This window comes from Pinus tabuliformis, chromosome 2_1, assembly GCF_031772625.1.
Source record: "Pinus tabuliformis cultivar Carrire ecotype Pingquan chromosome 2_1, CPIR1, whole genome shotgun sequence".
Lineage (NCBI taxonomy): Eukaryota > Viridiplantae > Streptophyta > Pinopsida > Pinales > Pinaceae > Pinus > Pinus tabuliformis.
The window spans coordinates 107683837-107696748 of NC_142299.1; the positions used below are offsets into that span (position 1 = coordinate 107683837).

At 35.4% G+C, this 12912-nt stretch overlaps 1 pseudogene; it reads right to left on the reverse strand.

Moving 5' to 3' along the window:
• LOC149199021 (maltose excess protein 1-like, chloroplastic pseudogene) overlaps positions 1-12912 on the reverse strand; it is a 59999-nt pseudogene that overhangs the window by 20223 nt on the left and 26864 nt on the right.

A 12912-nucleotide genomic window follows, 5' to 3' on the forward strand; every position in this document is an offset into this window, starting at 1 on the left:
GTTCATGACATTTATGGCATCTGAATGGGATGTGTTCATATTCGACTGCCTAGATCCATTCCTCCTCATATACTTCCAGGATGACTTCATCCGGGAGTGCTCCCGATAAGTCCATCTCGACACATATGCGGGCAAAGGAAGTGTATTTCCCTCGCATAATCACCTCTGATATCTTTATGAAATGCCCTAATTTGTTACCTATAGCTTTTAAAGATTCCGGCAGCTAGTAGTCTAAAGGTAAGGAATATAATATAATCCAAACTAGGACCGATGTGAATGTTTCTCGATCTGGAACAAAGTTCATCACCCAGGGTCGCATGTAGAGTCTTGCAGCAGCATAGAAGTACGGTTCTCCATCGAAAACTCTATCTTTGTCTTCTAGGTTAGTGAAAACCACTGTGAAGAAACCCTTTGAGCCAAGATGTAGATTTATTTCTCCCTTCGGTTTCCAATTATTTCTTATCCAAGTATATAACACTTTTTCCATTGCCCATATGCCCATGAACTTGAAAGCGACTGCATAAGTCACCAGATGTCCTTTGTGGACTTGTAGGGCCAGATCATTTAAGACCACCTAGGGTTTAATGTTAGCCTTGGGCTTACATGGTCCCGTTGTAGACAATTTCTCATTTCTCTAACTAGTGTCACCAAGAATCTTTTCCCTCCTAGCTTCCTTGCGGGTCCCTTCCTTTTCTTGGGAAATTTTGCTTCCCAGCTTGTCAATATCTATTGTCTTTGTTTCTGCCTTAGGTGGATGCCAAAAATTGTTCAAACTCATCTCTTTGCTTCTGTTCGAAACCATGTTACTGTAGGAGGGAGTGGAGCTCCCTCCTCCAAGCCCCTCCATCATTACCTGCTCGCACTTGTCGCCCCCTGTTCAAAACCCTAGTTCCTCAGAGCGCTCTCGAATGGGATCTATGTTGTACAAGTAATGCAATATATAGTTAAAAACTATATAATATAAAATAAAAATTATATATAATATATGTAAATATAATATTTAAATAATTAAAAAAAATCAAATTCCACCTTAAGTTCACTTAGCCAATTTCACCTTCACATAACCAAACCGGGGAATCCGAATGTGACATTTGTCACAGCCCCATTGGGGGAAAACTAAAGATGATTCCTCTTGTTGACTTGACTGCTGACTCGACTGTCATGTCATCATTCTGTCCCATTCTGCAATTTTTTAGCTGTTTAGGAAAATGAACAACATGCCTTTTCTCCTACATACATAATCTAATTTCAGTGAAACAAATTGCGTTGGGATCGTTTTGACGAGATGGATGCAGCCATATAGTTTTCGAGTCAATCTAAGAAATTTGATTTTTGAGCTGAATACTAAGCACCTAATCAATTCCTCTCTGCAAGTGGATTGGAATTCCACTTCTCATATCAGAAAAATGATCAGGCCATCATACTCTTGGGGAAATTCTGGTTCGTTTGAGTATAAACTTGGCAGGTATCTCACACTGTGAAATTTTGTCTCCAAAATGAATCTCTAAGATTCTCCTCAAGATGATGCATGGAATATTCTGTAGAATATCCCCCATAGAATATTACCCTCGAATTGTGTGCCCAAGGTGGTACCCTCTTGATTCTTTCATTCGTTATTCTGCTCTATTGCCTTCCATTCTCCCTCTACTCGGCGTTGAACGAATCTGAGGATAAATGATAAAATTGGTGAACTTTACAAAGCATAGGCCCGTGGGCCAATGGTGATAGACCCAACTATTATGGGACCCATCCAGGGTCATACCCCATGGGATCCCAATTGGAAACCTTTTTTATGGCATGTTATTATTTTTTAATTGGTGGTGGTTATGGGGTCGCCGTTAGCAGGCCAATCCACCGATCGACGCAGGTCAGACCCCCACAAACCCCTTATAATAGGTGGTCAACATTACGTGGTGGGCATTTTGGGTGGGTCCACCAATGGTAGCCCACCAACCTTTTCTTTTTATATCTATTTTGATTTTTATAATAACTTGGTGTTAATTCGTCAGAAAAGTTTTAGGGGTTACCATAATTTTTAAGTAGACGACAATTTCACCAATTCTAACCATTAGAAACCGTCGCCACCAAGTGACAAATTGTTTCCTCTTTAATTTCTTCTAAATTTAGCAGCTCCGCCAAATTTAGTCAGGCTCCAAATTTAACTGGCGCTATGCTAACTTTACCCAATGGGCATAGTTCACCAAAACTTTGACTGGCCATAAATTTCGCATAAGATGTGGGATTGAGGTGCCATTTTCATGATTCGAAATATTGTGGCGAGCTAACCGATTGAACTCTGGTTTCATTACAATCCCAGAACTTTAATTTTTTTTGCCTTTCGTGAGCCCTCTTTGATCACTGGGTGTTTTCTGGAACCAACTGGACCATTGAGAAAATTCAAAAGTATCCCTAAACCTACAACAACAAAAGTGGCAATGAAAGGGGTTGAAAGCATGGATCCAGCCATAGCAAGATGGAAAAGAACATGAGAAATTGGTATTACTCCCATTGTCTATACAACCACACCTCTTGACTCCTTTTTCTTTGAAAAATATGAGAGCAGTGACAGATTTCCCAACAATCGAGTTAACCAACCACCCCTCTACAAATAATGCAACTTTGTTTCCAGCCAGTAGATTCTGATAATTCAACATAATATGTGGCAATTGTAGAAGGAGAAACGGTATGGTAGAAGAATTTGGAATGGTGGATGTCAAGGAATCCTAGTTTGTATAAGATGGATTTTTCACATGCAGACTATCATCACCTAATTGCTTATTTTCATCACCTAGATCAGGGAAACCATATTTAGCCTCTTAGTTCGATGTGGTTGTCGGAATTGGGTTTATGCATTTCTTGCAAGCATTGGAAAAGTAAGGATTCAGATGGATGCTTTTGAGATTACCACAATGGGTACTAGTACTAATACTTTGACCAAAACTAGGCATTGTAGAACTGAAATTGGAACCCAAAACATCTTTTTTATATTTATAGTAGGAGGAAATCGATAGCCTCAACATCATTATAGAGGCCGTTAGTCATTTCGCCAAACTTACATTGAATATTTCTTTGTATGTATTACATGTGTAGTGCTTTCAGTTGCAATATTTCATATTTGTAGAAAGGAGGGGAGTCGGGGAAAGAGATGAGCAATGGTGAATCAATAGTCTGCTGTGGAAAATGGGATGTATGAGCAGTTGACACATCAAGTGAATCACAACCTTATGTTAGGGGCGGTTGGGGTGGTTGATATTATAATAATCCAATGTATCAAATTAGTCTGATCATCTAACAAATTCATCTAATGGTGCACGACGACACAAAGTGACACAAGAGGGGAGTCATTCTCAAAGGAAACACCTTACAGTGTAAATACTAAATTAAAAAATGGGTTGAATTCATTTGATTATATTGTAATTTAAATAATTTTTTGAGAAAAAAGAATTAATTAATAATGATTCATATTCGTAACCATAATATTTAAGAACATGATATTTAAATTTAAACAATGACCATATAAAGATTTAATCTTAAAGGTGATGATGAATTTTAACGTAATCTTTCATGTATTTTAAACATCTGTGTGTGTGTGTGTGTGTGTCAGTTCATAATATGATGTAGTAGTGTAGCTATAGAAATTAAATGGCTAGTAAAGATGGATACAAATAAAAATACTTACCTCACGATACATTTCGAGTTACCAAGATTAAAAAATTCATAAAATAAACTATATTATAACTTTATTTTAGACTATTAATTATTATAAAAATAATTACTATATAAAATAAACATATATACATTAAAAAAAAAAAACTAAAAATATTCTTAATAATTTAGGATCCATAAAGTGTCATGGATATTGTACTTGACAGTTCATCAAAAAAAATTTCGTAAAATTATACTTACAATCTGAAATCTCCACTATGAGGTTCTATTTGTCCTTAAATTTCTCGAATTATAAATTATTGTACATTGCCTCTGAATGCAACTAATTATGCAAAAAACATAGAACGACGAAATAAAACCCAGAAACCACAAATCAACACAGGATATAACTTTGGAAACCCTCTTGGCATAAAACCTGGCTGGAATGTGAAGTCGCTCTACTCCCTTTCTATGAATGGAAACTCAATACAAGCACAAAGAAGTGAGGTCAGTGTCCCGTGGGTTGTTATAGTGAAAAAATCCCTTGTGTTTTTTCTCTCCCTATACAAACTTGGCTACAATGCACTCAAATAAAATGACACGCACTTTAATCCTAGTGGTCCAATTATAACAGAGCCTGATACCTTACTAATGGTTAATGAACCTCCTTAACTCTTAACTAAAGTTAGAATATGGATTTTTCTAGAGAATTCTTCATCATGAGCATGTGGGTAACTCATTTTCCATGAATAATGTGGGTTTACATGGCATCCTATTGAATTATTATGGTCAAAATAGGAAATTCAACTTTGGAGTGACATAACTTTTGCATACGAGCATGATTGAGGCAACTTTTGCATCGTTAAAAAGGTTTTCGTATATAGAATAATACAAAAATCTATGGTTCTTAAGAAACAAATTGTTACCCACAAGAGATGCAAATTGATGTCTCAAACTACTCTAACAAGATTTCGACCCTAATTTTGCCAATTGGGTCCCATAGGTTAAAATGGTCTAGCGAGATGATTCTTCTAGTTTTTCCACTCTCGAAGCTTCAAAAGAAATAACAAGCAATATAATGATCTAATGTGGTTCACTTTACCATAGAATTTTTTAAACTATAAATAAACTTCATTAATATACCATGAGATAAAGTCATAGCTTCCTACTAACTACAACGTGCCCAAAAAACCATAAGTCATGTTCATATAAGATTATTTTTAATTAGTTAATTTAATTAAAATGACAAAAACATAACTCATTTTCAAATAATGTCCATCTTTTAAAACTCTTCCGTTAAAAAATTATATATATATATATATATATATAAATTAAAATGAGTAATTAATTTTATATATTTTATTCTACATATATATAATAAATAATAATATATAAAATAAATTTAAAATAAAAAAATATATATTATTTATTAAATAAATAAAAGCAACTATTCAAACTTAATTAATTTTTTTTTAAATAATTATTATAAATAAAAACTTATAATATATAAAAATTGACAAAACAAAACCACCACTCATTTAAAAGAGGAGTGAAAGAGGAGTATTATTTGTTTAATTATGGTATATTAAAAATATAATAAATGCAGATTTAATAAATAAAAGCAAAAAAAAGGAACTTACCACACATTTATTTAAAATACGAATGAAATAAAAGATTTAACGTCAGATTGAGAGTGAAAGATTAGATTTGAATATAGTAAATTTCAAAGAGGCCACATGATATTATGTTCCAATATGTATTTTCGAAGAGAATCACATCCCATTTAACTCGGACTTTTCTCTTTACAATGGGATTACTCTCAATAAATACAAAATCTTTCCGGGATTACAATAAAGTAAAAGTTTATAAAACTGAAGAAGAAAAAAAATTAGTAGAAATTATATATGAGAATTTTATGTTCATGTTTTTCGAATCATCCAGTGTGGTTCATCGTCTTAACGATGAACCAAAGGAGATGGTTCGAAAACCATCGGCATAAAATTCTCTTATGTGATTTCTATAGAAAGTTTTTTTTCTTTTTTTCTTTTTCTTAATTCATTATAGATCACAGAATCTTGAATTCAGAAATTCATAAAACAACTAAATATTTCAAACATGTAATTTCAAATTTTAATGCTAAGTTCATTGCTTGTGGTCATAGGTGCTTTATTTTTCAGTGTAGGGGACATGTTTAATTGTTACGTATAATGTACGAAAGAAAGTATATCAATTTTAAAAAAATGTTTGTTCAATATGTTAAATTTATATTTATTTATATGTTATTTTTATATATTTTTTATGTAAGCATTTTCTTAAATTATGGTGGAAAGTAATTGATGATAAATATTTTATGTACATAAATATGAAATATTTTAGCTCATATTTTGAACTAGCATTTTGATGAGATGCTGCAAAGGAAACACCATAAGTCGGTAGTGCATATGGAATAAGAGCATAGATGAAAAAAATGTGATATGTTAGGCGATCTAAGTATAACCAAATTTGAATGAAAAAAGAAATCTTACTGTTAAATGTAATACAATCAGACAATCTACTCAAAACAGAGGCATGCGCAACTTCCTTCTCAAATTCTCAATGGAAGAGCTTACTTTCATTATAAATTACATCTGAGACCAGTCCTTTGTCTTTCATTGCCTCATCCAGACTGAACCCTTCACCCTCATATGGTAATGGTTCTAGATCAAAATTTTGTGCAAGTATTCTACAATGGTGTTTCCATTTATAGGAATCTCCATTAGCATAATCAAAGGCCTATTTCTTTTGATAAGGATCTCTGACAACCCAAATTTCATGTTCTGCAATCAATTCTGCATCAGATGCGTCCATAAATTATTCCCGGGAAATATTATTCTCTAGGTACTTGAAAGACAACCCCTCATGTTTGCAAATGGCAGTGTAAACACAAAGTGTGCTAAATCGACCATGTCAAGACCCCATGCAAGTGAAAACACTAAAACTAAGATGAGTGAGGAACAGTTTCAACAGGCATTCTTAACCATGCAACAGATGTTGGGAGAATTGTACGAAGACAAGCAGGTGAGAGATGTAGTTTCTTCTTCAAAGGCATCGAAGAAGGACAAAGGTAAATGGAAGACTGATAAACCACCTTCACCTCCATCATCTCCATCATCCTCTTCTTATTCTTCCAGTGCAAAATCTAAAATGGAAAAGAAACCTAAGAAAAAATCTCTTTTGAAACTTGATGTTAAATTTAAGTTACCTATTTATGATGGCGAAATGAATCCTGAAAAGCTAGATAACTGGATAAAGCAATTAGAAGTGTATTGTTGCATTTAGAACATTTCTAGAGATAAAACTAAAATTCAGTTAGCTACACTTAGAATGGGGGGAACAACTTTAATCTGGTGGGAAAGTCAAACTCAGCGAGACATAAAGCGTAAAGAAAAAGTCATCTCATCATGGTCTAAGTTTTTAAAATCTCTTAGGAAACAGTTATATCCTTTAGGATACATGCAGCAAACTGTTATTGATTGGCAGCATCTGAGGCAAGGTAAAGGGCAGAGTATTCAAGAGTTTACTCAGGAGTTCAGAAAGAAAGAATTGGCACTTGGTATTTCATTAGATACACGTGAAACTTTGTTAAAATACATTGGAAGTTTACATTCATATTTGCAACATACTTTATTGATGTTAAATCCTAATGATTTTTATGAGGTGTGTGTTCAAGACATCCATATTGAATCAGGTGGCAGACCATTCAAGTTTTCATCTCAGTCATCCAAATAGTTGGAAACCACAGATTCAAGTGACATTAAGGGGAAGAAAATTTCGAAGTGAAAGAAATCAACGATAGCTCAAAAGGAAAGACATAGTTGTTCTGATTGCCTGAGAATCGGTCATGATGAATAGAAGTGCTGGAAACTTCATCCAGAACTTAAGCCCAAAAATTTCCTTAAGGAGAAAGATGAAAAGAAGGCCATTGCAACAATCCAGCAAGATCTAGGTTCAGATTCAGGTGATGAAAGGAGGATAACCGCCATGGTTACGATAGGTAAAACTTCTGATACTGGTTCAAGTTCGAAAACTAATGTATCTTCTTCAAACATAAATCCTCCACATGAGGATAAAAGAGTTGAACTCTTCCACATAAGGATAACTTCTAAGCATACAAATATTGACACAATGTTTGACTGTAGATCGCAAGTAAATTTAATATCTAAACATATAGTTAACCAATTCGGATTGGAAACACAAAATCATCCAAGACCATACCCATTAGGTTGGATTAACAAATCAACTCAGATACATGTCACAAAGCAGTGTCGATTAAAATTTGCAATTACATCTAAGTACATTGATGAAGTGGAGTTAGATGTGGTCCAAGTAGTTAATAATTTCAAGTAAATATGAACTCATGTTTATTAAGGAACAACATAAGGATGATTGTTTGGAATGCGAGATTCAGGTTATAGATCAATTGTTCAAGGTAGTTAATTCTTTTCCAATAAATCTTATTCATAAACAAGATAAGCAACATGAGATACATTTAATGTCCTATCAACATCTTCTTAAAGACAGAATGACTCTCAACTCATTAATTCAATTGAATTCTAGAAACTATCATCATCAGCAGTGTATTGCAGTGGATGGTACATGTGAGTCTAATCAGAGACTTCTTTCAGATGGTATATTTATTTTCAGTCTTAGGGGTGTAGGTCAGTATTGGGGAAAGTCGGTTTTGCATTTATTTAGTATTACATCATCATTTGATGCTTTAAGAAGTAATGAAGCCTCTTTTCAAGTGAGAAGGAAGTTTATAAGTTTTCATGACAAAGCATTTTCAAAAGTAGATCTAAAGTTTCCTTATCATGATTTGAAAACTAATGCATTAAGTGAAAGTGTTAGTGAATGCAAATATCAATTAATAGATGAAGAAATAGTGATTCAAGTAAATCAACAATTACTTAGATACTTTCAAAGTCAAACTAAGTTGCAGCAGTCTTTACATCACAACTGGATGAGTTTTGTGCAGCAAGTTCACTTAGTAATCAGTCAACAGGAAAGTAAATCAAGTCAAGTAATTGATATGAAGTCAAAATCAAAGGAGTCTTTGAATATTTCAATTATTCCAGAAAGTAGATTGTTAATACCCATCAGATGTATTGAACAAAGTTCTACAAATATTGTTTTCAAAGATGTTTTTGAATCACTAACTCATGATTCTTCGTGGAAAGAATTCAATTTCCATGTTGATAACAAGTTGTTTGCCCATCGTCGCAAGTTGTTCATACTTCAGATGGAAGAAACAAGTCACCAACTCGAATGGTATCACGGTCAGCATCATCAGGGTCATCACATCCAGGTGATTGATCGAATGTATTGGTACATCGTCAGGTCAAGGTGGAAAGAGAGGGAGTTCTACCCTCATCGACTATTTGTTTAGTCAAACCTTTGTGGTCCAAAAGATTTCAAGTGGAGAGGAATGATCTAGGAGGATCTGTTGATTCAAATTTTATAAGTGTTCAAGTGTCGTTTAGTGTCGTCATTGCTTTAGTTCAGCGTCAACAAATTGAAAATGTTGGTTTTGGATCAAGTTGCTCAGGTAATGTTAAGGTTTCATGGCATTCAGTTGATATGGGTTTAGCGCCTAGTTGTCGACTTGAGTTCATCAACAGTTCCCCTAGGTTTGGTCGAATACATGTTTTATCGATCATCGTTGTAGGATATGTTGACATGGGTGTTGTCAGTGGCATAGGTTCATTGTCAAGGTTGTCGTTGCAAAGTTAGCTAGATTCGACGATTTGCGTGGGTTTTGTTGTCACATGTGGTTTTATGTTACATTGTGACAAATGATTGTAAAGGTTTTTTGTTTTAAGTTCTAGATCTAAACCCTAAATCCTACATCTAAGTCCTAATGCTAAAACCTAAGTCATCAAACCTAACACCTAAAACCATATCACCTAAGACCATACTCCAAACAAAAAGCTATGTGTTAAAAGTCCTAAACCTATCACACCAAATTATGTGTTAAACCATGGTAAAACAACTCTCAGCCTATGTAATTAAAAAAACATTACATAAAACATATATATGCCCCTAACCACAGGTTACAAAACCACGTCAGAACCAGATTCATGTGGGCAGCGTTGGAAAACAATGCGGTGAACAGTTAGTAAACCGTGGGTCCCTAACCACTGGTCATAACCACATCGAGACCGCAGGGCATATGACTAGATGTGTAAAGACTGCTAAAGGATTTGTCACCGTGACAGAGATGAACTTCCAGGGTAGGTCGCAATGGTCAAAGAACACAGACACATGAACCGTCAGCCCGCGCTATCAACCGGAACCGCCAGTGTACTAACCGCGGGTTAGTTAAGTGTTCACATGAGGTGTCACCCTCCTCCACCTGGTTAGCTAACCGCTAACGGCATTCGGGCTAACCTAGTTTATTTTTGGTTTTAAATTGTATTTTTGGATTAATTTAATTCATAAATGGTGAATGTCACTATGTGACATTAGAGACTCTTAACCAAAACCTTAAATCAACCCCAAAAGTCAGCTCATACACCTCAAAGGCATTCAAGGAGGTTTGAATGTACTTGCAGGGCTATAAGAGGCAAATTTTTCTCATTTAAGAATAAGATTGGAGTGGTTTTGAGTTTCATGTGCAGATTCTGGAGGTTAGAGGTTGTTTTTGTTTTTAGTGTTCCAGGAGCATCGAGAGTCAGAATTGGAAACCGTAAGCAGCGTTGGAAAGCGGGTTCAGAGGGTGATTTGATGATAGAGGTCAAAATTGCATGTGTGCAAGTTCAGTCTATCTAATTCACTGTGTAATCAACTCCTTCCTTCTCATTCCTAATAAAAAGTGTTGCCCATCTTGAAAGCGGACCCGAAGGCGTAGTCCATCAGGGACGAACTCAGTAATCAATTTTTCTATCTGGTATATATGTGTATTTCTTGTTTTCACTTCTTTTTCGCATCTTACTTATGGTTTATATTCTGTCGTAAAGTTTTCTATTCAAGTAGTTTACTTTGATTTTTGTGCTTTCAGTTAACATTCAACTCATTAATGGCTAATCAATTCTACATCAGTATTTAGTTTATGGTCATTTCAGATCTCCACCAGATGACCTGCATGCTTCTTGTGTCTCTATTGACCTTCATCAAACTTCTTTCGACAATCTTTAGCTATATGACCAACTCTACTGCAATAAAACATTTTGGTCCTGAATCACTTCTGTTTAAAGAAATACCTTGGGATGGAGGTGGCTTTCTTTGTGGGGTTCCTCCACTTTTTTGTTCTGCATTTGTCTTTCCTCTGAATGGCTTCTTCTTTGCCATTAGGGAAAGATTTGAGCTCTGGGGTTTCAAGGCCATCCGTCTTTCCTCCTCTAACATTAGGATCCCTGTCAATTCTTCAAACTTGGGGGATTTTTCTCTCACATTCAACGCAGTGATGAACATCTGATAGTTGTTAGTCATACCATTCATGGTAATTGTGACAAAATCAGTGTTTGATACTATTTCACCAATGTTTCCCAACTTATTCTTAAGCTTCTTGATATGAGAGATGAACGTTGCTACTGATTCATTCTCGCCCATTTTAATGGAGAGAATATTTCTCTTTAGAAACAGTAGTCGATTTGTGTTCTTGATCTTGTACAAGTATTTGAGAGTTATCTAGATGTCTATTAGATATTTACATTCTCAAATATGGGGAATAATGAAATATTTCACATACAATTTGACCAACACCTTTGCCTTATTCCCCCTCTTTTCCCAGTCCTAGATTGTTGTTGTTGTTCCACTTGTAGCTATGGTCGGCTTCAACTCATCATCAGTTGCAATCGCCCATGCATTCTGCCCCTCCAACAAAGTCTACAACTTAAATTTCCAATTAGAGTAATTGGAACCATCGTGCTTATTGTTGTCATTTAGATAAGCCTCTGATATCTGATTTTTCATCTTGATAGGTCCCCCTCAACAAATAAAAAATTGACATCCAACAACTAAAAAACAGATGTCCAAATCCAAGGAGCAATCTAGGAAAAAAATGTATGTGTGCCCTAAAAAAAATACAATCCCTCTCAAACAATTTCTTCCTCCAATAATTAAAACACACGGATCTATCACCAAATCCAAAAGGGCAATCACAAAACAAATGGTCATTTTGTTTAAACACAATTCTTTGAAATGGATGCTTTAAAAAAAAAATATAGTCCACCTTTTTTAAAAGATATAGAAACCATTTTAAACAAAATAGTTCTCTTTATAAAAAACTATTCAAAGACTATATGCATCATCCATACAAGTCTTTATGCTCCAACAGAGTGAATGCATCCTCCTCTTCACGACAGTGGAAGAAGGTTTCAATTCATAGTATAAAGGACTGCATAGTTGCAAGCTTGGCCAAACAAAGTTAGCTTCAGGCCTCTCCATGCTTCAGTTGTGCCTACCCTGTTGTAGCATGCATGCAACAATAGCACTCTATCACTACTCAGCCTCCCAGCAGTCCACCCACTCTCAACCTTCGAGCTGCCACCAAGATCCGCACTTCGGCTTTAAGAGGCACTCAACAATGCATTTTGGCCTTCGCCAATGTACCACTAACAATGATGCGTGCACATGCAACACGTTAATTGGACTACAAAAACCGGGTTTGATGATACCTTACAAATCAATGCTCATTTTATTTTCCACAAGCCTGAAGGGAGAACCAGGGATTACATGCTCTTAGCCAAATGTGGAAGGTGTTCTTGGAAAATCTTATAGGCAAAATGTCCAAAACCTAGTGAAGGTGGGAGTGTCAATTCCTATCATGGGTGGCAAGAACAAGTACCAGACCTCGTCTCTTCTCCCAGCAAATTGCAAGGCCTACATTTTCAAGCCCAATTCTTCACCAGCCCATGAGACTAAGAACTCACACAGGTTTGGTGATCTACCTCCAAACGATTTACACCACAAGAAGCTCCAACATTTCCAACCAATCTAGGCTACTACCAAATAACCACTGCACTACATGCTGCTCTCCAAAACTGCATGCTAAATCTCATATCTGAACTGGATATGCAATCTCCAATTCGAAAATACGCCGATCTACACAATATCCATAGATTAGACTCAACACTCAATCACTTCACCACTCACACCAAAGACGATGCTAAAACACGCGGCCTTATCACTTGATTTGCAATCAACAACATCCATCTAACTCGATCTGTCGCCACCAACATTTGTCGAGTTAATTTTTTTTTTTTTACCTTTGAGTGCAACACGCAGCAC